Source organism: Tachyglossus aculeatus, chromosome 21 (assembly GCF_015852505.1).
Source record: "Tachyglossus aculeatus isolate mTacAcu1 chromosome 21, mTacAcu1.pri, whole genome shotgun sequence".
In the NCBI taxonomy this organism is placed as follows: domain Eukaryota; kingdom Metazoa; phylum Chordata; class Mammalia; order Monotremata; family Tachyglossidae; genus Tachyglossus; species Tachyglossus aculeatus.
The window spans coordinates 63,320,148-63,344,814 of NC_052086.1; the positions used below are offsets into that span (position 1 = coordinate 63,320,148).

General features: G+C 41.2%; 1 protein-coding gene and 1 non-coding gene across 4 annotated transcripts in view; one reads left to right on the forward strand and one right to left on the reverse strand.

Annotated features, from left to right (window-relative positions):
- Window positions 1-24,667, forward strand: part of PRKAR1B (protein kinase cAMP-dependent type I regulatory subunit beta) — a 174,131-nt gene that overhangs the window by 42,344 nt on the left and 107,120 nt on the right. The gene's annotated exons all lie outside the window — the stretch shown is intronic.
- Window positions 6,260-6,397, reverse strand: LOC119942955. The gene has a single exon (XR_005455447.1). It is a non-coding gene; the product is annotated as a small nucleolar RNA SNORA7 (small nucleolar RNA).

Genomic DNA, 24,667 nt, shown 5'->3' on the forward strand with positions numbered 1-24,667 from the left:
CACATAGTAAGCGCTAAACAAATGCCATTATTATTATTGTATGTACATAAATGCTGTGGGGCTGGGAGGGGGGAAGAACAAAGGGAGCAAGTCAGAGTGATGCAGAAGGGAGTGGGAGAAGAGAAAGGGGGGCTTAGTCTGGATAGGCCTCTTGGGGGAGGTGGGCCTTCAATAAAGCTTTGAAGTGTGGGGAGAGTAATGTATAGCGAGGTTTGGGAAAAAGACTTGTTTGTCTTTTTTTCTTTTTAAAAGGGTAGTTGATCTACCTATCCCATCATACTACCCAAAGGCCTATTTCCACATGGTTTCTTCTTTTGCCCTCCAAATGCAGTCCTGGATTTGATATCTATCAGTCAGTGGTATTTATTGAGTGCTTACTATAAGCAGAGCACTTTACTAAGCACTTCAGAGAGTACAAATCCTGCCTGATTTAGAAATGGTGTTCAGTGCCCGTAGATAATAATAATGTATGCAGCACTTAAAATTTGGAGAGCATTTTATAATTACTCTGACAGCAAGTTTAGAATTAGAATGCATTCCTGACTCCAAAATTACACTTTGTCCATTAGACCAGACTATTCCCTGAGGCAAATCCATCCGTTTAATACAGTAGAGGTCTCTTTTGCATTGGGTTCCTAGGAATTAGTAAAAAAAAATCTGTAACCTGAAGGCCTTTCAATACCTAAGCCCAGCTCTGTCATATAGACCTGGAAAGTTTCAGATCAGACTTGATTGAACAAGAAAAATGCTTAGATTTTTCTTAAGGATTTTAAATTAATAATCCATAGTTCTGGCTCCTAAGTCTAGAACAAAGAGTTAAAGAACTAACCACCCCCAAATTGCTCACTTCACAAGTTCACGCGCACAAGCATTGCCACATCATTTTGTGTATGAGAGCAATTATGTTTAAACCTTAAATTTTACTCCCATTGAGCATGATTCTTCCTTCCCCAAACCCCTCTTAAAGAGAACTGGCTGTTAACTATATTAGGTCTGCAAAAGGATCTCTACATATAATTTTTTTTTTTTACAGTTTGCGGTCCCTGTAGACGGTGAGCTCATTGTGCGCAGGGAAAATGTCTACGAATTCAGTTATATTATACTCTCCCACATGCTTAGTACAGTGCTCTGGACCTAGTAACGCTCCATAAATAGGAGCAGCATGGTCTTGTGTGGATAGATCATGGGCCTCAGAGTCTGAGGGACCTGGGTTCTAGTTCTGGTTCCGCCACTTAATAATAATAATAATGATAATGGCATTTGTTAAGCGCTTACTATGTGCAAAGCACTGTTCTAAGCGCTGGGGTGGATACAAGGTGATCAGGTTGTCCCACGCAGGGCTCACAGTCTTAATCCCCATTTTGCAGATGAGGCAACTGAGGCACAGAGAAGTTAAGTGGCTTGCCCAAAGTCACACAGCGGACAAGCAGTGGAACCTGGATTAGAACCCATGACCTCTGACTCCCAAGCCCGTGCTCTTTCCACTGAGCCACACTGCTTCTCTGCTTCTCACTTGTCTGCTGTTTGACTTTGGGCAAATCACTTAACTTCCCTGTGCCTCAGTTCCCTCATCTGTAAAATGGGGATTGAGACTGGTGAGCCCCATGTGGGGCATGGACTGTGTCCAACCTGATTAACTTGTATCTACCCCAGCGCTTAGATTGGTGACTGGCACGTAGTCCGTGCTTCACAAATACCATTAAAAAATACGATTGATCATAAAGCCTGTAAAGGGGAGACAGTGCTCACAGTGCTCTGTGTCCCTGCATGGAATAGAGCCCCAAAGTCCTCAACGCCACTTGGATGTGTAGTCGAAAGTCTGGGGAATGGGACACCCTGATGGGATTTCTGTGTTTGTGCATTCATTCATTCATTCAATCGTATTTATTCATTCATTCAATCGTATTTATTGAGCGCTTACTGTGTGCACAGCACTGTACTAAGCGCTTGGGAAGTACAAGTCGGCAACATTTAGAGATGGTCCCTACCCAGCAACAGGCTCACAGTCTAGAAGGGGGAGACAGACAACAAAACAAAATATGTAGACAGGTGTCAAAATCATCAGAACAAATAGAATTAAAGCTATATGCACATCATTAACAAAATAAATAGAATAGTAAATATGTACAAGTAAAATAAATAGAGTAATACATCTGTACAAGTATGTATACTTGTATATATACAAGCAGCATGGCTCAGTGGAAAGAGCCCGGGCTTTGGAGTCAGAGGTCATGGGTTCAAATTCCGGCTCCGCCAATTGCCAGCTGTGTGACTTTGGACAAGTCACTTAACTTCTCTGTGCCTCAGTTACCTCATCTGTAAAATGGGGATTAAGACTGTGAGCCCCACGTGGGACAACCTGATCACCTTGTAACGTCCCCAGAACAGTGCTTTGCACATAGTAAGTGCTTAATAAATGCCAGTATTATTATTATTATTATTATTATTATTATTATATACAGGTGCTGTGGGGAGGGGAAGGAGGTAGAACAGGGGGAATGGGGAGGAGGAGATTTTGCAGCAGCCACCAATCTAGTCTGTAATCTTTGAACAGCTCCGAGGGATGTTTAGAGCAGGTGGGCAGTCCAGACTTCAGCTACTTTTATGTGCTGCCCCTGGGTTTAGTCAAAAAGAGAGGAGCCGTGCCTGGAGTTGAGGAGGAACAGGAGAGCAGTTCTCTCCTTCTCTCCCTTGTAAATCTAGTTTAGCCTGGGTTTATGACAGTCTGAACGCTTCTTTTTACAGAGGGAGGAGACCTTGGCCTCACTGATAGTGTACAGGCAAATTTCTTGTTTCAGCAGGATTGTGTTCCTTGAAAGTGTGCGGCTCTTTTGCGGGCTACATATTCCCATGGTCTTATATCTTATAAATTGGGATCTGTTTTAGAACTTCTGGAAAAATATGAAATTCCTTTACATACCATAAATGTGACGTTAACCTAAACTATTTTTTAATCCTTGTTGCAGTAGTTCTTAGTGTAACACGACAACGTGAACTAAACAAGTTGTAATATGATTGAGTCTTTGCAGGAGGCTGCAGAAGCAGAGGCTTATTCTGTTGGCTGTAGTAGTTTTTCAGCTTTAGTAAAGAATGCAGATAACTTAGATGGAACGACATTATTTTCCTTTTCTTCAGAAAGTATTTATGTCAGGCTAACACTTTGTGAATACCTATGCACCTACGAACTCTTTGCAAAGAACACTCTTCAGTGCCTCAAAAGTTATGGCTCCCGCGTCTGCATGCCAGTATTCCTTGGTCCTATTTCCAACTCTGAAATCCCTAACCTTCACTCCCTCAACCTTTTCATCTGTAAAAAAAAAATTACACTGGGCTGACCAGACCTTGCTGAGGGAAGAAGGTAGTTCCCTGAGTGTAAAATGCCTCCCTTCCCCCTTCCTTGCTTTCTCCTTACCCTCCTCATTCCCAGCAGTTTTCTGTCCTTCTGTGCTCTTTGTGCCTATCCTAAATAGTATAATATTTTGATTTTGCTCCTCCACCATTCATTGTAATCTTAGTCGCTACCTTCCTTCTTCCCCATAACAGTTGCTGGTTTGCAGTCCCACTTTCCTGACCCACCCGTTAATATTTATTTATATTAATGCCTGTCCCCCCCACTCTAGACTGTTAGCTCATTGTGGGCAGGGGATGTGTCTGTTCATTGTTGCATTGAATTCTGCCAAGTGCTTAGGACAGCGCTCTGCACACAGTAGGCACTCAATAAATACAATTGATTGACTGACGGGTGCAGGGGACAGTCATGGATCAGGCTGGGATGATGGGGAGGACAGTGGCAGTAGCTTGGGCTAATGGTCCTCCCTTCTCCATCCTGCCCTAGTCCATCGCTGCCTCAGTCCCTGCAACTTTGTCCAGGATGGGGAAGGGGGACCGCAAGTCATCAATCTGGAAGTGGCTATAGATATGTGTGAGTAGGATGGCGGTGACTGCCGTGGTGTCCCCTAAGGGAAGAGTTAAAGGTAAAAGAAAGATGCAAAAGCTGTACTCTTCAGTACAATTCAGTGTAAGAGGATCAGCGGGCACAGGAAAGCTGCCCCGAGTAGAAGAGGGCAGGGCTGAGTGAAGCAAGAGCGTGTGGGAGAAGAAATGAATTTTCCTGCAGCAAGCAGATGTAATTTCTAGAGTGGAGCTTATGTATGCTGGAGTCGGTAATCAAACCAGGTAGCATTTATCTCCAGGGCTGAACGTGTTGTGGGGTGCTTCTACCCTGGGACATGCCTGGAATCATTGCACTGCCTAAGATACTGGGTATTTGGGGGTTGTGAGAGAAAACAAGCCGACCCAAGCAAGCATGAATGCTCTTTGGAGGTAGTACTTTTTTTTAACAACCCTTTACTCTTTTTCATTTATAAGAAGTAATCATCAAAATTTACACTTTGTGGCATTTGTTTGGCCCATTCCCAACTAGTGCCCTTTTCAGGAAGAGGTGTCTGTTGCCATAGGTTGACATCCTTCAGCCTGCACCTCCTAAAATAGACGGGGGTATAGATAAGGTTGAAAAACAACTAGACGACCTAATGCCTCTTTAAAATAGGTCCTTAATTAATTAAAAAAACAAACAAACAAAAAAATCCAACTTTGCCATGACACATCTCAACCACCCTGTTGGTTTAGTATGGGCACTACCGTAATGCCATTAAGTATTTTGTTAACCACTGCTTCAGTTTGGTTCAAGAGCTAATTTCCTGAAGTTAATAGAGAAATTTCTATATTGTTCTCTATTCTCCCTCCCACCTCAATGTGAAGCTAAGCTCTATTAAAATGAGGCATTTTGTGGCTCAAAGGGATAGCTCTGTGGAAGCTTTTGTTAGGTTAGAAGTTAACATATTAATGCATATAATTTTCTTGAAGATCCACAGCCCAAAATAATTCTGAATCTAGATGACAGAATGCTACCCGTTTATTGTAAAAAATGATTTCTACATGAGCGTGGGCATTGTTCTAATTGGTTAGTGTCACGGGCACGCCAAGCCCCACACTCAGGAAGGGCAGGGGGATCCCTGTGCTGTGATCCTGGGAGGGTAGTAGAAGCAGCATGGTCTAGTGGATAGAGCACGGGCCTCGGAGTCAGAAGGTCATGGGTTCTAATCCCAGCACCGCCACTTGTCTGCTGTGTGACCTTGGGCAAATCAATTCACTTCTCTGGGCCTCAGTTACCTCATCTCTAAAATGGGGATTGAGACTGTGAGCCCCTTGTGGGACAGGGACTGTGTCCAACATGATTTGCTTGTATCCACCCCAGTGCTTAGAATAGTGCCTGGCACATAGTAAGCACTTAACAAATACCATCGTTATTATTAGTGGTAGTTAATAGTACTTGGAGAAGGTTTGACCTTGTGACCCTGGAAGGACACAGGATGTAGAGAGAGTTTTGTGATGTCATTCCGTAGGGTTAGGATACCCAGAAGTTTCAGGGTCCAAAGGTTAGGATTCAAGAGGAGTGAGGCTCGTATCCCCGAAGAGGAGAAACAGCAGCCAGCTACCTTGGCATCTAAAGATCCTAAGGGAAGGATTTGGAGAGGGTGAGACGGAAACCTGAGACACCCTGAGACAGGCGGGGAAAAGACTAGAAGAAAGTGTGCACTGTGTACTGACAGGGAACTAAAAAGCAACCTGGAAAAGGGAGGAAAGAGTTAGACAGGAACAAATTCTGTTCTATTTGTTATCTGATTTCCACACTAATAATTCTTACAAGATGCCTGTTGAAATCTGTTGAGAACTCTGACCTTCGTGTCTGCCTGCAGTGTGGGTGGGAGAAAAGGCTCTGAGTTCTGGGGAGACACATGGACATGGGAAGCCAATGGAAGGGGAGATAGTTCTTTCTCCAAGTTTCCTCTAGCTAGACCCTGGAAGGGGAATGATTCGCTAATTCCCAAGTGATCCCTGTGCCTTCGGAGAAATACCTGGAATTGAGAGATGGAGTGATGGTAGTGAAAGGAGGGGTTCACGACTTGGGGCGTGCTAGGCAGGGAACCCCAAAATCCTGCCTGACCCAGAAAGGGAAACAGTGGAGGACATCGTCTTGTTTTATGCTGTCGAGTCGTCGCCAATCCATAGCGACACCCTGGACGCATCTTTCCCAAAACGCCCCACCTCCATCTGCAATTCTTCTGGTAGTGTATCCATAGAGTTTTCTCGTTTAAAATATGGAAGTGTTTTACCATTGCCTCATTCCGCGCAGCAAACTTGAGTCTCTAACCTCAACTCTCTCCTTGCTGCTGCTGCCCAGCACAGGGAAGTCTTGACTTGTAGCAGATTGCCTTCCACTTGCTAGCCACTGGCCAAGCTAGGAATGGAATGGGTATGCCTCTGTGTGACTCTCCCTCTCATAATCGAAACTGGTAGAGTACTGGAAACTCTCCAGGTGTGACCCTGAGGGGTTAGAGGGCATTAGGGCCCTGTAGAAGCTAGCAGGGGTCTGGATACTCTTAGGGACTCTGAGGATCTATTTCGCCTGGGATTTAAGACTGAGAACTCCTGGAACCTAGAATGAGAAACTGACTTTATGATGATATAACCACACTAGAAAATATTGCCCCTTTTGAAACCTGAACGTGAGCAAAAAAAAAAAAAGATGTGATACTTCCAGTACAAATGAGACATCTGTGAGATGTTGGAGATGGACTGTTTGCCTTAAACGTTGCTGAGTTGGCTGTTGGGAGATCTTAGTAATGCCAAATATGCTCATTTAAAGACACATAAGAATTTTTTTGTAATCTTGGTGAAATTGAAAATCAAGATAAGATATTAAATCATTTGTGTATGTTTTATATATGAAAAAGATACTAAGAAGCAAATAGTTTAAATGACCCTTCATTTGGAACTTTACAGATGAATATGATAGCTAGCCAAACATTCAGTGGAAAGCATTATTATCAAGATGTGATGGTTGATACATAAATGTCCAGTGTTAGTTAAAAATAACCAGGATTGAAATGTTTTAATTTGAGAAACACAGAAGTGCAGTCCACTTGTTATCAGGATTTCTAATTGCTTTCCTCTCCCTTATCTTTAAAGCATGGCACTTTTTTTGTTGTTTTTTTATGGTGTTTGTTAAGCACTTACTATGTGCCAGGTACTGTTCTAAGCACTGGGGTAGATATAAGGTAATCAGGACACCCAGTCTTTCCCCAAGTAAAGTGACTTGCCCAAGGTCACACAACATAGACGTGGCAGAGCCGGAATTAGAACCCAGGTCCTTCTGACTCCCGGGCCTGAGCTCTATTCACTAGGCCATGCTGCTTCTCAGTTTCTCTGTTTTTCCAGGAGTTGGGCCACATTCTCGGGTAACTGAAAAGCATACCTCATGTGCCAAATTCCAAATCTGCCTGCTCTCTTGTATCTTCCAAGTCTCTCTCCCTGTCTTTTTGCATAGATAGTGTGCTTCTAGAAAGTTGGTATCTTGCAGAATAGCCTTGCACCTAAGAGAGACTGCCTGTACAATCAAATAGTTTGCATATTTGAAGTTATACACTACACAGTGCTCTACTTTATTGCTGTAGAGCTGACCCATTCTGTGAGCACATAATGTGCTATAAGAAATCGGTTCGAATTTAGAAGTTCTTTCCCCTTTAGCTGGGGGTTTCTGAAATTTCTTGAAAATAAAAAATCAGCTCTGGTGCAGAAGTTAAAATTGATCGATTACATTGTAAATGCTCTGCCTTAGAATAGTCATCAATCGATAGTATCAACAGGGAGTTTGCTTCATTGTGCAGAGCACTATTCTAAGCTCTTGGGCGAGTTGGTAGATATGCTCCTTGCCCTCAAGGAGCTGAAACTCTAGCCAGGGAGACAGACAGACACTATAATCAATTCACAGGGAGGGGGAAACTATAGAGTATAACTGAGTATGGACAAGAAATCACTCAATCCCATCTCATTGTGATAGTAATAATATTGATTAAATGTTTTCTGTGGGCAGAGCATCGTACTAAGTGCTGGGAAAAAGTACAGAGGAAGGAATTAGACACGGACCCTGTCCCTTGAGGGCTCCATAGACCGAATTTAGGTAGTGGATGGGTGGGAAGTGAAAACTGGAGATGGACACATCAGGAATAATGAAACACTAAAACATTAAAAATACGCGAAGGACAAGGACAATATGCAATTCACAATTAAAAACAAAAGTCAGTAGGGAGCTGTGGCTAGAGCAGCCTGATTTCTCCTCGTGTTTGTCAACCAGTCAGTTGTGTTTATTGATCGCTTACTGTGTGCAGAGCACTGTACTGAGCTCATGGGAGTATGCATTATAGAAATATAGCAGACACCTTCCCTGCTCACAATGAGCTTGCAGTCTGGATTCAGAGTCTGCAGCAGTGGCTGTGCAGCCACTAACTATCCCAGGATTATGCAAGACCTCACTCTGCAGATGCTGTTGTCATTCCCTCTGGGCTGATGGGAAGCAGGATGGGCTGGGGTCCCCTGGATGATGCAGAGTGGAGCTGGAAGGAGGTGGTGAGGGAAAGCGGTTGGCTCAGCCTTGGTGAGGGGCTTTATTTATTTATGAATTTATTGGTATTTATTGAGTCCTTACTATGTACAGAGCACTGAACTAAGCACTTGGAAAAGTACAATGCAACAGAGTTGGTAGACACGTTCCCTGCCCATACGAGCTTACAGTCCAGGGGTGGGGGGGACAGACATTAATGTAAAATATCCTGAAACTCAGTTCCAGTGAAATAAACCAAGCTTATAAAATTAAACATTCTTTTATTCAGAAATCAAAGTCAAAAGTTATGCAGTCTAGGGGCCGGGTGGCCGGTCTAAGACTTGAGCGGCCACGGTTTCATTCCTAGCCTAGGGAGGCGAGGCTGTGAATGCTGGATGTTTCACTCAGCTTCAGTGGTAACGAGGGGCCGAGAAGGCGCGGTGGCGGCTTTTGTGCCCGGCCCGGCCTGCACAGAGCTTTGCTGCGGGCACGTAGGGTGTTCCTCAGCCATAGTGGGAGGGCCAAGGGTGAGCGGTGTGCATTTAGCCAGAAAGGGTGGAAGAGGAGGCACAGCAGTGGATTTTGTACTCTGCCTGATGTTTGCAGAGTATCCTGGGGATTGCCGGAGGGTTGCTCAACCACAAGGTGGTGGCAGGAGGGCATCTGGGCTGAGGGTACCCAGGGAAGCTAAGTTGCAGTCACAGGTGCTTCCACTCGATGATGCTGATGGGAGCCATTGCTGGCCTTGGCTGATGTTCATTCGTTCATCCATTTATTCTTTCAATCATATTTATTGAGCACTTACTGTATGCAGAGCTCTGTACTAAGTGCTTGGGAAGTACAGTTCAGCAATAAAGAGATACAGTCTGTGCCCACACTGGGTTTGAAGTCTAGAGGGGGAGAGACAGACATCAAAATAAGCGAACAGCCATTAATATAAATAAACAGAATTATAGATGTTTAGCTTCACGGCACTGTCCTTCCATTGAACCTTGAATTGAAAGCCAAATTCTGTCAATTCAGTTGGATTAATGAGCGCTTACTGCATGCAAAGCAGCCTACTAAGCACTTGGGAGAGCATAGTATAAAGAAGAACAGACACATGAACATGAACAGACACATTCCCTGCCTACAATGACCTTACAGTCTAGAAGGGGGACAGACATTAATATAAGTAAATAAATTAAAGATAGATTACAGTCAAAGGTAAACTTCAGCCTACCGGCCTGCTTTGATACCTCAGGACCTGGCCTGGCCACACTCAAGTAATCAGTGGCATTTATTGAGCACTTCCTATGTGCAGAGCACTATACTAGGCACTTGGGAGAGCATAATACAACAGAATTTATAGACACGTTCCCTGCCCTTAATGAGCTTACAGTCTAGAGGACAGTCTGTTCCATCCCTCTGGTCACCCACATTGCTTACCTCCGTTGATCCGTGCAGCTCTGCCCAGAGCTCAGGAGACTTGTCCTTTGGGGGTTCAGGGCCACCCCTGTCCTTAGGCTGGATTTCTGTCCTGGGAACGTTTCCTAGTTGCTTTGATTCTGGCTGACTACACTATTTGTGATTCGTAGGTAAAAAAAAAAAAATGCCCAGTGGCCTGCCAGCTGATAATCAGCGGCATTTATTGAGCGCTTACTGTGTGCAGAGCTCTGTACTAGGTGCTTGGGAGAGTACGATATAACAGAATTGATAGACACGTTCCCTCCCCACAACAAGCTTTTACAGTCTAAAGGAGGAGGTAGATATTGGAGCTATTGATGATGCCCGAAGTCTTTTGGATTGGAAGGGTTTTCCAGAGCATATTATAGCCCCCACATTCTCCAGCATGGCTTGCAGAATAAATTAAATAGGATGGGGTCCACTACCCACCTCTGCCTTACCTCACTGGCAACGTGGAGTAGAACAAACCAGGCCACTCCCAGCTCTGAGCTGGCCAGCCATGACCTCAGAATCTCAATGAACTCTTCAGTGGAGTTAGATTTACTAAGCTGTTTCTAAAATCCATATGTTCTGATTGGTTCCAAATGCTTCTGGAAAGTCTCTGAAGACACTGTAGTGATCTACATGCTGTGAAAGGAGAAAGATCCTATGTTGAAGGTAACTTTTTGTGAAAGGGTTAATGGAATACAGAGAGAGAGATAAAGGGAAATTAACGGAGCGGCGTAGGGAAAGAATGAAGGCCAGGAAAGTGATGAAAATGGGTGATATGCTGGAATTGAAGAATTGGCTCCTATACCAATAAAAATAATCTCCATCACCTTCAATAGTTGTATAACTCCAGTGGCTATAATTTATAAAAATAATCTCCATCACCTTCAAAAGATGTATAACTCCAGTAGCTATAACTTGATTACAGTTGTGTATTGTACTTAAGAGCTTGGTATAGTGGTCTGCGTACTGTATGTGCTCAATAAATCAATCAGTAGTATTTATTGAGCACTTACCATGTGCACTGTGTGTACTATGTGCAGAGCACAGTACTATTGATTAGAATTTGAAATTGGAGTATTTAGTATGCTTTCATTTTTCCACAATACAACATTTTGGGACTGTCTCTACCTGTTGCCAAATTGTACTTTCCTGGCGCTTAGTACTGTGCTCTGCACACAGTAAGCACTCAATAAATACGATTGAATGAATGAATTTGGAAAATGAGAACTGCCTTATTCTCAGCAGTCTCAGAGCCTCTAACTAAAGTTACTAAAGTAACTGAAGTAAACTGAATTTCCTGAATTTCCATCCAAGAAATTTGACCTGTGGCATTTATAAAGAAAAGATCATTGTTAGTCTCTCCTTGACCAAAATTAAACTATTTTTTAAATCCATTCTTCTTTGTTGTTTATTCCCTTTCCCCAAATCAGTGACTTTCAATCTATTTCTGCTCCATCATTTATACTTAAAGCTGGGATATTGAAATCACATGTGAACTTTCAGTAATCATATTATGTCAGAAGAACTGAAGATGTGCTCAAGTAGAATCCTCAACCCTTTAGACAAGAAACTACCCAAATTTTGGGAATAGACACAAATTTAATGCTGACTGTTTTTAAGTTTATCCTCTCTTTAACCAGGGATACACATATTTTTTAAATGTCAGCCTGATAAGAAGGGTATTATGCCTGAAGGCAGCTTTCTCTTGGTTAGTTTATATGACATTCCAAATTTTGTGGTCTTCAGGAGACTGCTCTGGTATGCCACCAATTCCACATAGAATCATTTAAAAAATCCATCAATTTTTAATGCAGTATATTTGGTACAAGCGTTTTATAATGGCATAGCATTGAAGAATGGATTCCAATAACCCAGGGAACTGGAAGTAGATGTACTTGGTCTTAATATCTTTGCCAAAATTTAGGCAAGGTTTTTATTTCAAGTAGAATAAATAGGTGAATCAATTCAAGAACACATTATTCCTCTTAAAAATGACTCCTAATAAAACACTTTGCCACATGCTGCTAATGGATCAGAAACGAGTAAATCAATGCAAATCGTTTTCCTAATTCACCATGAAGGTTTGATAGATGCACTGAATGAGCAAATAAAAGGCTATATTTGCCACATGTCATCACTACAACATTTGGTTTAAAATTCATATTCTTGCTTCGTTCAGGCAGTCATAGAGGTAACAAGTCCAAAGTGGATTTCATCATTCTACATTATAGCTACTGTACTGGCTGACATTTTTAATAGTTTCTTAACCACTTTTCAGCTTTAAAATGTTAAGCAAGAAAAAATCAAAAAAATCAAGGGGGAAAAAAAATTAAACTGTTGAATTTATTGACCACTTGCTATTTTGAGACTATTTCAAAGTTATTTCTGGCAATTGGTAGGACCGTGACGTAATTCAGAAATTGAACACAGTGGGTTAGAGCCTGCTCTTTAGTTTGCTTTTCTATTTTGGAGGTGAATTAATCACCAGGGTACTGTTTAGTGTACTGGTTCAGGTCAGTTTTCAAGCAGTTCCTTGTGAGTTGAAAAAATTCATGTGTTTTTAAAGGACAACTATTTCCTCCTCGTCTTCATCGCTGATCTCTTCAACAGGACTTCCTGAACACCATAATGCCTCTGCAGTAGGTGCATTTACTTTTTTTCATAACCAGCAAGATTTGAAGCAGTGTTTTCACATTCCATCTTTATCAGTAATCCTTTTATTTTTGTCACTTTGCAAAGTGATGGCTACCTTTTTGGGAATGAGTTATTTTCCTCTTTGGGCCAAAATGGTCTGTTTAATTTTCACAGCGTGTTTAAATATATTTTTTTAAATGAGGGGGGGTATTTAGATTTGAAAATGCGTGGCATTCATTTTTTAGCTGTTTCAGAATTTAGGATCATGGGTGCATTTTATATTGGAGTTTAGGTACTCTGATGAGATTTGTATTAAAATAATTATTTTGAATTTAGTTCACATTTAGTTCATACATGTATTTTTGTGTTTCTGCTTGTCTCCAACATGGCTGAATAACAGTTTGGATTTGTTTTCCTACATTAAATAGTTGTTTGGTAAACTAAAGATCTGCTTTAACGGCCATATGAATTTTTTCTTTAGTCCACTAATGGAAATTAAGAATTCCATTCGTTTGACTACGAGGAGGTAGAATCTGTTTTTAAAAAAGGCCCATAAACCTAAACAATGATTTCATTCTTTTTTAAAAGTTGGTTATTAAGGATTTTGACCTGCACTATATTATATCTTGTGAGGTAACAGCTGGTCTATCATTGTCCTTCAGATAAAGTAACAGTTGCTAAGATTTAGAGAAACAAAGATGGTCTTTGAATCAACTGGAACAGCTGTAAGAGACTGACACACCATGTACTGTCAGCTGCTAAATTCATATATTCAGACTGACTGAAACAGAATACTTTAACCCTTTGGAGCCATTAGGCTAGTTTCTCTACACCCCCATCTCCCATACCCACCCACCCCCGCCCCCAGACAGAAAGTGCCATCTTCTGGGTTTTTGCGTTCTTGTAGTAGAAGTGAAGTCCAAGGTTGATTTGTACACAAATGCAGTAATTAAAGGATTTGCCTCTTTGAACTATTGTCTCAATGTGAATCGATTTTCTGTTCTGGAAGCAGCATGGCTTAGTGGAAAGAGCTTGGGCTTTGGAATCAGAGGTCATGGGTTCAAATTCCAGCTCCGCCAATTGCCAGCTGTGTGACTTTGTGCAAGTCACTTCACTTCTCTGTGCCTCAGTTCCCTCATCTGTAAAATGGGGATTAAGACTGTGAGCCCCCCATGGGACAGCCTGATCACCATGTAACCTCCCTAGTGCTTAGAACAGTGCTTTGCACATAGTAAGTGCTTAATAAATGCCATTATTATTATTATTATTGTGTAAGATGTATACTAAGACCAATTTCCAACTTCTAGAATTATATTGCATATGGGCTGGGGGCTCTTTTTTTAAAAATAAGATTTTGTGGTGCAAGTAGGTATTTCTAGTCTAAGCTTTCAACCCAGAGTAATGATGTTTTTTGTCTCTCAGTGCCCTTTAACTCATCAATAGGTTCACATGAAATATTAAAGCTTATTGTCATATGTAGCACTTGCATGTACCAAAGCATTGTTGATGCAAGATGATCAGATCAAAATCCCTGTCACTTATGGGACTCCCTGTCTAAGAGGCTGGGAGGGCTGGCATCCCCATTTTAAAGACGAGGAAACAGAGCACAGAGAAGTTATGACTTGCCCAAGGTTACACAGGAGGTCAGTGGCCGAACTGGGATCAGAACCCAGATCTTATGACTCAGTGTCCCACTAGGCCCTGCTACTTTCCTGAGAATAATATAACCATCAGTCACATTTATTGCACTGTGCATTGCACTAAATAGTTGGAAGAGTACAATATAGCCATCCTATATGTAGATTGTAAAATGCCTCAGTCCAGACAAACTATATCTAACATCACGGGTTGCCATTTTTCGTAAATTTGTCAGAGCTGTGAATGTTTGTTGCTATTTTAACTGCTAGCAGCATTTGAATATTTTTGTTGGTCCTGTGACTTTTTGGTTTTCCAGAAGCTCATTTGAGGTAGTGGAAAACATCAAGAGTATGGAACCATGTGTCCTCTGGTTCTTTTGGATATGATATATACATATATATCCTGTTTCCCTTAGGTTTTGTTTACTTTAAGAATTGGAGGGCTCAAGAACTTCAGAAAATGTTTTATGAAGTATGAGATTGTTTTCCAATAAGGGGACCAAAAAGGCAGACAAGGAAATTTAGTAGATATCCAACTATGTTAGTGTCAGGATGTTAGATTATACTTAATAATAATAATAATAATGATGGCATTTATTAAGCGCTTACTATGTGCAAAGCACTGTTCTAAGCACTGGGGAGGTTAGAAGGTGATCAGGTTGTCCCACAGGGGGCTTACAGTCTTAAATCCCCATTTTACAGATGAGGTAACTGAGGCCCAGAGAAGTTAAGTGACTTGCCCAAAGTCACACAGCTGACAATTGACGAAGCCGGGGTTGGAACCCATGACCTCTGACGCCAAAGCCCGTGCTCTTTCCACTGAGCCACGCTGCTTCCCTAAATACTTCAACCATTGCTTAAAATAGTGCTTGTCTAAGCCCTTAAGAAATACAATAAATAATAGCAAGTTTAAACTCTGTTTAACCAACCTAGGTAGAACTGTATCTAGATTATGTAAACATAGTGTTTTGTATGAAGTACCTCCTCGGGTTTGGATGTTATAATGAAACAAATGGTGTTGCAATCTTGTTCTCTAGGTAGTTCATACTTCTTTTCAAGTTTTAGTTTTCTGATGACACATCAAAAGGCTTTGACATTCATTTTAGATTAAAAAACAAGGTTAAAAAGGCATTAAAAGAAGAATCATGGACTGATCAATCAGTGATATTTATTAATCACTTACTGTGTGCAGAGTACTGTACTAAGTGTTTGGGAAGTACAGTACAGCAGAGTTGGTAGACCTGTTCCATGTCCTCAAGGAGCTTACAGTCTAGAGGGGAGTATGCAGTCTAGAAGACTGGGAAGAGCACGAGTCTGGGATTCTGGGGACCTGGGTTCTAATCCCAGCTCCATCACTTGCCAGTTGTGTGACCTGGACAAGTCACTTAACTGCTCTGTGCCTCAGTTTCTTATGTAAAATGGGAATTCAAAGCATGTTCTCTTTTCTGCTTAAGATTGTGAGCCTTATGTTGGACTGAGACTGTTTCTGACCTGTTTATCTTGTCTACTCCAACACTTGGTATACAGTAAGTGCTTAACAGATACCACTATTATTATTTAAAGATATAATGTCTTCTATAAGCCTTTTTCCTGTGTGTGTGTGTTTAAAACTGGAAAATTCAAGTATTTCTTACAAAGTACTAGTGTAACTTCCTTATTTTCCATCTAAAATAGTATTAGTTATTCTATACTACTATGGTTCCATAGCATCCATTTGAGGATCACAAGCATTTTGCAGAAAGCTATAGTTTACAGCATGTTTGAGGCTTGTAGGTGGTGATGACACTACCTTTTCCTGAAAGCCAGCTTCGTTCTGTTGAGCCTCAATTTATACTCTGAGTGTAGAGTGCTCTTTTTGATTCTCCTCATAGAAGATAGATAGTTATTAAGCCAAAAAAAAAAAAACGTTCAGAGAGGTGGTTGCCTAACCACCTCTGCATCAAACAGATACTCTTTACCATTGGCTTTAAAGTACTCTGTCACCTTTCCCCCTCCTATGTTAACAAGCTGATTTTGTACTACAACCCAGCCTGCTCACTTCACTCCTCTAAGCGCCAACTTATTGATTGTACCTCCATCCCATCTGTCTCACTGCCTAACCCTTGCTCACATCCTCCTTCTGGCCTGCAACTCCCTCCTTATATCTGACAGATCACCATTCTCCCCACCCTCAAAACCTTAATAAAATTAAATCTCTTCCACGAGGCCTTCCCTGACTAAGCTCTCATTTCCCTATTCCCTTGCACTTGGATTTGTACCATTTCAGCGCTTGATATTCACCCCACCCTCAGCCCCACAGCATTTATGCACACATCTGTAATTTATTTCAATGTCTGTCTTCCCCTTTAGAACGAAGATCTTTGGGGGCAGGGAACATGTCTACCAATTCTCTTGTATTGACCTTTCTGAAGTGCTTAAGTACAGTGCTCTGCATACAGAAAGTGCTCAATAAATACCACTGATTGACATGAAAAATGCCTTCCTGGTGGTGGCACCGGAAGATAGAAAGCCTATTGCCCTTCTTGCTTCCTCCCTTCTTGCTTCCTACCTTTTACACTTAAAGTTTTGGGTTAATGTACCCCCTTGGGTTTGGTGCTTTCTTCTTGTTATGCTTGGGAGGAGGGCCAATTTAAGTATTTAAATCATGCTTTTAATTTAGTTTGTTTAACTTGGCTTATTCTTAATTACCTGGACTACAATGGCACTATATTAGGAAGCTTAAGCATTCTTGAAGCAATTTCCTAGTATAGGAGTTTATGTTGGGTATTGTGCGTTTAAAGAGGTTTAGGCTTAGGAGAATAGGCCAATTTTAAAATCATGCTTTGGGAAAAACAAGGTTTAATTGCATGGAAAATGATTTTGCAAACTGCTCTAGTAGATCATTTTTTTACTTTCAATAGTTTTTTAAAGTGGATTAGATGAGAACACAAGAAAAAGGAATGAAGATAAAAAAGAGACAAAGTAATATTGTGTTAATGCTGCCTCACCATCGTTTCATGGTGTGGTCATAGAGTAGTAGTAATTCATGTAACAGTGAAAAGAGAAAAGCCATGCAGGTATATTTTAAAAAAGCAATTTTGGATCTACTAAACATTTCTTCACTCATAAACTCTTCATTTGCCCCACTGGTACTTACTAATAACACCATTTCTCTTATCCTTCTGTATTATTTAGGCTGCCTGCTCAGTCCTTGTACACTGAGAAATTTCCCACAAGCCCAGATTCACTTATAAACATAACTGAGATAAAATACAAGAGAGGCAGATTTTACTAACTTTTTTTAAGATAGTCTGATTTTCTCTGGGTCCCTTGATGGTTTTTCTTAGAACTATTTTGATTTCATGTAGGCCCAGGGCATTTGGTTATATGGTCATTTACATGACTAAAGCTTCTTCTGATAAACATTTCTGAGTATTTATTTTGGCCACCGTGGCTGTAGTCGAGATGGTTCATTCATTCATTCATTCAGTCGTATTTATTGAGTGCTTACCGTGTGCAGAGCACTGCACTAAACACTTGAGAAGTACAAATCAGCAACATATAGAGATGGTCCCTACCCAACAACGAGCTCACAGTCTAGAAGGGGGAGAAAGTCTCTAAAGTTGTGTTAAAGCACTCCAGTGAACTTTAGTGGTCTTTGGAAAGGTAATGTTTTCCATCTAGTCCAATAGCTCCAAGTGGGATTATGTTTAAATTAGATAGGATTGGGATATTCCTGATCACCTCTGGAACACATTGATCTGCCCTGTTAATTTCTTCATTGGGATAGGATTGTTTTTTCTTTGGAGTCTATAACTGATATTAATATGTGAGATGGCTGCTAAATGAGAAATCTCCTTCCCTCTCAGGAATTCAAAGTAAAAGACTGTACATTCCAAGAAGATAAAAGTGCTGAGGATATAATGTGATCTGCATTAGGAACTAAGGAAACGGCCACTCATCTATTCACCTGGTGCAAGTAATAATTTGTATTAGGTTGAGGGAAAAATGTTAAGGTCATTCCTTCTGCCAGTATCATCTCCGTGGAGGGTGGTCTGTTAAAAAAAAAAGTGTGGGCTGTACTTGTTTTTAGAACTTATTTACAAGGCTGATGTAGGCTTCACACGCAGTTGAATCAATCCTTTTTGCTTTCCTTGCTGGTCTCATTCTCTCAGGCTCCCTGGAGAAAGACCTGTCAACCATACCAAAGTGTTATCTTCAAATAGAGAGTAGGATGAGACCAACAGACTCCTTTTTACATGTGAGTTATGTTATAGCACTCCAGTGAACTCTTTAGTGACTTTTTTCAGGGATGAAGATATTCAGCCCTGGTTCTGGAAATATTTCTCAGCTATTAAACTCTGGCTTTGGTTAGGATTTAAATAAAATGGGCTAAATGCAGGAAATTGTTACTCTTAAAAATATTGCAGAGATTTAAGCTGACCCACTTGTCCTCTGCATTCTTAGTTAATATATAGTTTGAAATATTCGCTCTGCCTCATATAAGGGGCTCTAATCAGATGACCTAACATGGAGACTTTAGTGGTAACATATTTTTTTTTCCCTCCAGGAGATATCAGGTTCCAAATATTGCCTCACAAGATGAATAGGGAAAGGCAGGATTGTTGAAAATCCCTAGAGTTCCCATGGCAGCCTCTGTGGGTTAGTGGAAAAACGGGGTAGGGCTTTCTATGTTCTTTGCCCCTTCTCACATGTGTGCCTGTGTTGACTCAATCAATCAATGTTATTTATTGACTGCTTACTGTTTGCAGAGCATTCATTCATTCATTCAGCCGTATTTATTGAGTGCTTACTGTGTGCCGAGCACTGTACTAAGCGCTTGGGTAGTAGAAGGCAACATATAGAGACGGTCCCTACCCAACAACGGGCTCACAGTCTAGAAGGGGGAGACAGGCAACAAAACAAAACATGTGGACAGGTGTCAAGTTGTCAGAACAATAGAAATAAAGCTAGATGCCCATCATTAACAAAATAAATAGAATAGTAAATATGTACAATACAGTAGAGCACTGTACTAAGTAAGCACTTGGAAAAGTACAATGCAGCATAGTTGGTAGGCAGGCTGCCTGCCCACAAGGAGCTTACGGTCTCCAGGGGGAGACCGACATTAAATTAGGGAAGGGGGAAATAGAATTTAGGGATATTTACATAAATGCTGTGGGGCTGGAGTGAGTTTCAATTCCACCTGGGACAGTCATTGGCAACCCTGATTTCTTACTCTAGAGACCGACTGGGCCGAGGGAGAATTGGGAGTAGAGCCAGAGGCCTTATGCAGAAGGTTATTTGGCCTCTGGTGGTACATTCCTGAGCAAGTGTTTTGTACACCGATTTAGAAAAAGGGTGAGAGAATCCTTTTGCTGGCTGTCAGGGGCCCCTCCTGCTCTGAAGCCCCACTTAGAAGGTATTATTAGCTGACTTGACGCCAGGAGTTGGAAATGGGATGGAGGGTGCTCTTCTTCCCTTACTCCTCATCCCCAGGGGAGAGTTTAGTTACCCGCTGTTGACCTTAAAAGGGAGAATCAAACTCAACTTTGGGAAGATTGAGAATCAGAGGTTTACCAGGTTTTGACAAGCTGAGTTTTCAATTTATGTCTCAAGGTTGTTAAACTGTGATGCAATGGGCATTTGAACCTTTCAGCAGAGCTGAAATAGGTGATGTGCGTTGAGGACCAATATCTGTAGTCACTAGAAAATTCCTCCTACTGAATATTTCAAAATGACAGTTGTTTGATAAATTGACTTACGGTAGACGTTATTTTGCCACAGTAGTGAGGAGTAACTATTTTGTAATGGTTAGAGCCCAGGCAGAAATTGAAACCAAGCTGATTCTTCACTCAGATAAATGAGGCAAAAAGGACTTCTTGGTTGGAAGAATGGAGGAGGATGAGTGGACCATTATGGAACCTACCACCTGAGGTCACTGTATTCAAGACTATTAAGAGGAGAAAGATGCGAGGGCCACAAAAAAAAGGAATCGGAGAAAATTTTCAAGGAAAAAAACTTTGCCAGCTAATAACCCTAAAAAGATGTTAAATTAGACTGTTAAAAAATCCATTTGGTTTCAAAGTATAAATACATTTGTTTAAGTGAATACCCAATCCATACCTCCTTCCCTTCCCCACAGCACCTGTATATATGTATGTATGTTTGTACATATTTATTACTCTTATTTATGTATTTATTTATTTTACTTGTACATATCTATTCTATTTATTTTATTTTGTTAGTATGTTTGGTTTTGTTTAGCCAATTGTCAGCTGTGTGACTTTGGGCAAGTCACTTAACTTCTCTGCGCCTCAGTTACCTCATCTGTAAAATAATAATAATGTTGGTATTTGTTAAGCGCTTACTATGTGCAAAGCACTGTTCTAAGCACCGGGGTAGATACAAGGTGATCAGGTTGTCCCACGTGGGGCTCACAGTCTTAATCCCCATTTTACAGATGAGGTAACTGAGGCCCAGAGAAGTGAAGTGACTTGCCCAAAGTCACACAGCTGACAATTTTGGGGATTAAGACTGTGAGCCCCCCTGTGGGACAACCTGATTGCCTTGTAACCTCTCCAGCGCTTAGAACAATGCTTTGCACATAGTAAGCGCTTAATAAATGTCATTATTACTATTATTATTATTATTAGTAGTATTATTATTTTGTTCTCTGTCTCCCCCTTTTAGACTGTGAGCCCACTGTTGGGTAGGGACTGTCTCTATATGTTGCCAATTTGTACTTCCCAAGCGCTTAGTACAGTGCTCTGCACACAGTAAGCGCTCAATAAATACAATTGATGATGATGATGATGATGATATTAGTAAGATTCACAAAGGGAAATATTAGATTTTCCAAATCATTTCAACATCTCTTTTCTACATACTTACATAAACTCACTGTTTGGTTAGTATGCAGTAAAATGTAGAATTTTTTTTTAGTAGTCCATTGCCCTTAGAATTTGTAGGATATTTCATCAGTTAATGAGGAAGTATTTGCTAGTTGCCCTCTAGCTGCAGAGCACTAGTGAATACATGTTATCGGATAGACAGTCCCTGCCCTACAGAAGTGTACAGTCAGTTTAAGAAGAGAAAGAAACACCTTAATGATGGTAGGTTGGAGATTTAGGGCAATATTTAGATAATTCAGGGCCAAGTCTCCAACTCTCGAGAAAGAAAGGTCGGACCCCATTTGGAATGAATTATTTGTGTGGCAATTTACACCTGTCAAATTCAACTGGACTTGTGTAGGCCTAGTGTTAAACAATAAAGCAAAACACTGTGTACATTCTTTGGGTCACTGTCTGCCAATGAAATCATTCACATTAGAAAAATTAAGAACTATTTTTTATGAGAAATCTGTTGGCACATTCCAGTAATCTTAGGAAATTAACCTCTTCCAAATTATAAAACATTTAGGTTTTGTGTTCAATCTATGGGGTGATGATGGAATGAATATGTAATCTGTACACACTGCCATCTTTACACAGACATTCTCTTTTATTCCAGAGTCAGTAGCTCTCAAATAAAGATTTTGCTGTTGGTCAGTGTGGGGCGTAGATTATGTAATATTTTTGCTAGAGTAGCCACAGGGTGGCCCTACTTCTCATTTCCCATGCCTCAAAGGCTAAATTGATTAGAATTAGGGTGCTGGAAGGGAGTTTCAAGCTTTTAATACCCTGAAAGCATAAATGCTGACAGTCTGAATGCTAGAAAACCCCAATGTCATAATAGGTTAGTCGTAACTGCTGTAAGCCACTACATAGCCAACTGTTTTTCAGCTTGCTAAGTATTTACTCTACATTGAACCTAGAAGGATTCTCTGTATTGGAATAGATAGTAGGGAAGCATCACCATTCATCTGCTTCAAAAGTCAGTTTAAAGGTGTGAGAAACTAAGCCGGCTGAGGTGAATCCCAATATTTGCCAAAGTAGTTTATTGAGTGAATTCAAAGCTGATCTAGAACCTGGTCTTGAAAGAGGCCATTAAGAATGAGAGATGGAGTGATTGTCAGATAATGGTTTAAAATCCTACACATTATGTTGGGGGCAGATTTCATCCAAGAATTTCAAAGTTTGTCGGGGAGTCAGTCAGCAAGTACTACATATAGTGTAGTACTATAGTCCTGTATAGTACTGTAGTCCTGAGAAGACTCATCTGTGGCCCTCAAAAGACTGGAGCTTAGCACTTATGACCCCCTAGGCGAGAATGGAAAGCTAGGTCTCCCTCCCTCCCAAAGGTGATAATAGACACTTGATTTTAGGTAGTCAAGCTAAAAATTCCCTTCTTCTGGTCCCAACGTAAACAGTCATTCATTCAGTCGTATTTATTGAGCGCTTAACTGTGTGCAGAGCACTGTACTAAGCGCTTGGGAAGTACAGGTCAATGGGGCTATGAGATCTGTTTAATTGAAAGTCTGCCTAGATAAAATATATTTCAATCAATGGAATCTGAGTGGCTACTTGAGAACTGAACAAAGGACTTAGGATAGAACAGGAGCGGTAAGGCACTTGTTCACTGTCCATTAGGAGTTTACAAGCTAATGGGGGAGATGGACAGAGGTAAAATATTTTGAAATATTGGAAATAGGAAGAACAAGAAGGATAAGGCAGAAAGTAGCAAAATTATAAAAGATGAAGTGCCCGGATAAAAAGCATGTAGGACTATGTGCAAATAATAATAATAATAATAATGGCATTTGCTAAGCGCTTAGGGGAGCAGCCGGGCCCAGAGCCACGAGAGTCCGAGGTCCTGGGGTCTAATCCCGCCTCCGACACTTCTGGTTTGGTTTTTTTTGATAAGGCACTTATTATGTGCAAATAATAATACCATCTCTATATGTTGCCAACTTGTACTTCCCAAGCGCTTGGTACAGTGCTCTGCACACAGTAAGCACTCAATAAATACGATTGAATGAATGAATGAATGAATAACTTTTTAGAAGTGTACATAAGTCCTGAGGCTAGGAATAAGATACGTAAGCTCGTAGAGTGGATGTTGGGTTGCCACACCTGGGTTGTTATGAATTGATCAGGGAAGGTTTCCTATAGGAGGAAGGTTTTAAGGGCGGCTTTGAAGATGGGACTTGATGCGCGCGTACTATAAATGGATGGAAAAGGAGCCACCCTTCTTCTACTAAGATGTGCATTTGAAAAACAGGACCATTCTTAACATCAAATAGCTCATCAAACAAGACACATTTTTTGCCATCCTTCCCATCTACTCCCCTCTGCAGATGAGAGTAGGGCATTGGAAAGGTGTGAAGGTGAAGGGAAAACTATTCTACCTGCTGTGGGTCTTATGGTAGGTAGAATAGAGGGCAGTCCTGGAAACTGTTGAAAACCTGGAGAATGGTGGGAGAGGCATGGAAAAATAGAACTTTCCACATTTCTCCTACCCTCAAATGTCTGTCTCCTGCTGGTTTATGGCCAGTGTTAATAGTACTAAGGAAACTAGTAGGGGTATTCAAGTACTTATTCAGTGCTAAGTACTGAAGTAACTAGCTACAACACAATGTCGTTGAACAGAGTGTCTGACCCACATGGGAGTTCACAGATATAGGAATTCTCTGAGATCCAGCATTCCAGGTGGTTTCCTGGCATTCTAGTCCCTTAAATCTAAATTTGTTTGACTGCTGTTTTGTTGGAAATGCTAATCATTTTATGAATAAGAAAGATTTATTTTAAAGCCATACCCTCAGACAAAAATGGTTTAAGCTACCTATGACTGTAAAAGAGGTGTATCAAACTCATGGTCTGCCTTTAGATTATATGTGATCATCAGAGGACAACGTACCTACCATGGAGGATGAAGGGAGAGGGGAGAGAAATACGACCGCAGGCCCACTCATCCTTTGTCTCTGTTGGCTCTTGCTCAGGGCTGGGAGCTCTGCTCCTGCTTGGGGCTCTTTTCTGGGGCAGCTGGAGGCATTCTAAACATAGATCTCAACTGGAAAAATCAGAGAGCAGGAGCAGTGGTTCCTCCTGTATGGAACGTGAACCAACAGAGACCACCCACAAAGGTCCTCCCCTTCCTTGTCTGTCTCTCCCTCTCTATCAGTCACTGGTATTTGAGTGCTTACTGTGTGCAAAGCACTGTTCTAAGCACTTGGTAGAGTACAGTACATCATCGTTGGGCGATACGTTCCCTGCCCATAAAAAAACTTTCCGTCTCCCCTCCCTTCTTCCCCCACCTCAACCCTTCCCACGTAACCTCCCCACCTTCTCTCTGCTCTCTCTGTTTCCCCTCTCTCTCTCTTAAAACGAGGTCCTCTTGGTTTATGTGTGCATATGCTCTTTTTTTGAGTGCTCAGTATGTCTTTGTATTTCTCACTCCTCCTTGCCTGAGAAGAACACAGTGCTTCTCCCTATTTCTCTTTCTCTCTTTGTCTCTCTTAATCTGTCTCTCTCATTTCTTTTTCTCCCCTGCTATTCTTATTCTGCTATTCTTCACAGTCTTTTAGACTGTGAGCCCACTCTTTTAGACTGTGAGCCCACTGTTGGGTAGGGACTTTCTCTATATGTTGCCAACTTGT